This window comes from Mus pahari, chromosome 1, assembly GCF_900095145.1.
Source record: "Mus pahari chromosome 1, PAHARI_EIJ_v1.1, whole genome shotgun sequence".
In the NCBI taxonomy this organism is placed as follows: domain Eukaryota; kingdom Metazoa; phylum Chordata; class Mammalia; order Rodentia; family Muridae; genus Mus; species Mus pahari.
Window position 1 is genome coordinate 14,309,408 of NC_034590.1, and position 4,215 is coordinate 14,313,622.

Genomic DNA, 4,215 nt, shown 5'->3' on the forward strand with positions numbered 1-4,215 from the left:
GTAAAGTAGTAGCACATATACCTTGACAGTAAACAACAGCTCTAGTTAGACTTAAGACCCACTCAACCAGAGGGAAAACACATGCTCACTGCTAGCACAGAAACATAGCTAACTACATAGTGCTAGTGAAGTCATGGTTATTGAAGGAGACTCCACAGAACTAACTTATTAAACCAGCAAAATCCCCACAATCTGTAAATATCTGTCCTTATACCTACAAATAAATATCATCTTTATCCCTCATCAAGGAAACTAATTTTTTTTTAAAAAATTTATTTATTTATTCATTTTATGCAAGTACACTGTAGCTGTCTTCTTATACTCCTGAAGAGGGCATCAGATTTTGTTACAGATGGTTGTGAGCCACCATGTGGTTGCTGGGATTTGAACTCAGGACCTTTGGAAGAGCAGTCGGCGCTCTTAACCGCTGAGCCCCCAAGGAAACTTCCGTTTGCAACAGAGATCACTACAGAAAAGCACAACCAACCAACATGCAGAGTTCTGGAGCCTAGTATCGATGATACATGTAGAGAAACATTTGTTTTTTTAAGATTTATTTATTCTATAGCTGTCTTCAGACACTCCAGAAGAAAGTGACAGATCTCATTACTGATGGCTGTGAGCCATCATGTGGTTGCTGGGATTTGAAGTCAGGACCTTCAGAAGAGTAATCTCTTAACCTCTGAACCATCTCTCCAGCCCTAGAGAAACATTTGTATATCAAAGGCCAGAGACCATTTCAGAAGAGGAAGCAGAAAAAAAACAGACCATAAGAGTCAGAGGATCAGGAAGTTTGCAGTGAGATCATGTTTCCCAGTAACAATAAAAATGACACCCTTGGGCTGGTGAGATGGCTCAGTGGGTAAGAGCACCCGACTGCTCTTCCGAAGGTCCGGAGTTCAAATCCCAGCAACCACATGGTGGCTCATAACCATCTGTAACAGGATCTGACACCCTCTTCTGGAGTGTCTGAAGACAGCTACAGTGTACTTACATATAATAAATAAATAAATCTTAAAAAAAAAAAATGACACCCTTAAAAGTGCCACCAACATGTTAGCTAAGCATGAGCTGAGTAAGGACACCAGTGATCAGGGAAGAGACCAAGAGGTCTTACCCCTACACAAAATCACTATAAATAACTGAAGAAAGGTTCATCTTCAATAAAGTTTTCCTCTGAGATTCTCTTAGAACTTTAGAGATAAGTCACAGTATCTTCCCTCTTAGAGCATAAGTTTTCAAATAGTTTATATAGATCACTGATAGTAGAACAAGACCTTTAGTTACAAACATCCCTTAGCAAAGTAAATGACTCATCCAGCACACACCATGGGAACTTAATTTTCTTGTCAAGTTCCATCACTTTTCAAAGAACATAGACTTCTCCCAAAAGAAGTGATGCCTGGACGTTGCTCAGAGGGCTTTGTTCAGGATGCCATGTGGGAGAACTACAGTGACCGGGTCTCTGCGGGTGAGGATATATTTCCTTCATGATTCCCACTTCATCCTAGGGCTGTCTTTCAGTCACTATTAATGATTATTAGACTTGCAATATAAAAATTCTATACTAGGTAAAGGACAACTTATTCTTGTGTAAAAGTCATCCCATGTGTGGATACAGGGTAAAGATGAGTTAATGACAATAATGAAGTGGGAAGTAGAAAAGAAACTAAAATGATGGGTGTCATGACTGCTGTACTTGAATGAATGGAAGGAGTGAATATCTATAATTATTCCTGCTTCACTGGTAAGAATGGCCTTTGTTTTCCCAAGGAGTGTCTTCTGTAGTTTGAGGTAGGAAAAGTGCAATTAGTTGGTTAATCCAAGTTTGGATGGAGAAAGCTGTGTAACCTGTTGTAGGTAGGGGCTGGAGGGGAGGAAATGCTGCAAAACATACGTTGTTACAGAGCTGTGGATGAAACTTGGGGCACAGGTTTGGAAGAGCAGAGGGAGGAGTGAAGATCAGCAGTTAGCCTACCTACTTCCCTGCCCAGTGTAGACTTTGTATCTTTAATTCTGCTCTATACTTGGTGTGGGACAGTGCATCCAGTAGGAGAGAGAAGGTTAGGGGGAGAAAAGCAGGACCCATTAGAAATTAGATGAATAGAGGGATCCAAAGACACAGCAACAAAGTCAGAGATAGCTCCCACTCCAGTTGTTAAGGGAACAACAGGAACACCAAGCTGCACATCAACTACAAATACGTATGGGACCTAGATCTACCCCTGGATGTGTTTTGCTTGGTGGCTTAATTGCTGTGAAACCTCATGGGTCCAGGTTAGTGGACTGTATGTCTTGCGGTATCCTTGAAACCTCTTCCTCCCTCAATCCTTCCCTCTTCTACCTATCTCCTTGATCTCCACTTAATGTTTGCCTGTGAGTCTCTGCATCTGTTTCCATTAGCTGCTGGATGAAGCCTTTGGGAAGACAGGCTAGGCTTCTGTCTGTAAGCATAGCAGAGTATCAGTAATAGTATCAGCGGTAGGCTCTCTCCCATGCATGCATCTCAATTTGGACCAGTTACTGGTTGGCCAGTCCCACAATCTCTACTTCATTTTTATTCCTGCACATCTTGTAGGCAGGACAGATTTTGGTTCAAAGGTTTTGAGAGTAGCTTGGTACTCCCATCCCTCTACTTGAAATCCCACCTGGCTACAGGAAGTTGCCACTTTTATCTCCAAATCTCCAGCTGCTTGGAGTCTCAGCTAGGGTCATCCCCTTAGACTCCTGGTAGCCTTCCCCGTCACAGATCTCTGCCTTATCCAAGAGGTGCCCCACCCACTGATTTTTGTTCTCTCTCCCAGCCTTCTCCAGCCTCTTCATCCCCAGTGTCCACGTGATCTCCACCTCTGTTTCCCTTCCTACTCATCTCCCACTCAGTTTTCTCCTTCCATCCACTTCTGATACACACACACACACATGCATATATATACATGTACACACACATATATATGAAGGCAAGGAGTAATGGGGAGGGGTTTGTGATCATAGGACTGGCAGGAGAGGAGGGAGGGGCTGAGATAGGGTTGTAAAGTGAATAAAAACAAATAAATGAACTATTAAGGTAAAGGAAAAAAGCTTCTCTTGGGTATGGTCTTGTTGGTATGAAGAAGACTGTGAGTATTGTTCATAGACATTCTGATATCTGTCATTATTATAATGATTTTTCAACAAAAATTGCTGGAGGATGCTGTCTTAGTTGGGTTTTCATTGCTATGAACAGACACCAGGACCATGGCAATTCTTATAAGAGACAACATTTACTTGGGACTAGCATACAAGTTAAGAGGTTCAGTCCATTATCAAGGTAGGAAACCTGGCAGCATCCCTCCAGCATGGCAGATGAGGAAGTGAGTATTGTAGATCTTCACCCAAAGGAACCCAGGAGCCAACTGGCTTCCTAGCATCTATGAGGAGGGACTACAAGGCCATCCCATGCCATACTTCCTCCAACAAGGTCATATGTACTCCAGTGAGGCCACACCTCGTAATAGTGCTACTCCATGGGCCAAGCATATTCAAACCACCACAGATGCATACATTCAAAATATAAAATAGAATTTTCAAATTTCATTACTCGTGAAATTAATACTGTCTATGTTGGGAACAGCCTCCTCCCTTGGGCCTTCCCTGTTACTTAGTTTCTTTGGGTCTGTGAATTATTGCATGATTACCCTGTACATTATGGCTAATATCTATTTATAGGTGCAGACCCCTTCAACTCCTTGGGTACTTTCTCTACCTCCTCCATTGGGGGCCCTGTGTTCCATCCAATAGATGACTGTGAGCATCCACTTCTGTATTTGCCAGGCACTGGCCTAGCCTCACAAGAGACAGCTATATCAGGATCCTTTCAGCAAAATCTTGCTGGCATATGCAATAATGTCTGGGTTTGGTGGCTGATTATGGAATGGATCCCCAAGTAGGGTAGTCTCTGGATGGTCCGTCCTTTCGTCTTAGCTCCAAACTTTATCTCTGTAACTCCTTCTATGGGTATTTTGTTCCCTATTCTAGGGAAAATGAAGTATCCACACGTTGGTCTTCCTTCTTGATTTTTCTTGTGTTTTTCAAATTGTATCTTGGGTATTCTAAGTTTCTGGGATAATATCCACTTATCAGTGAGTGCATATCAAGTGACTTCTTTTGTGATTGGGTTACCTCACTCAGAATGATATCCTCCAGATACATCCATTTGCCCAAGAATTTCATAAATTC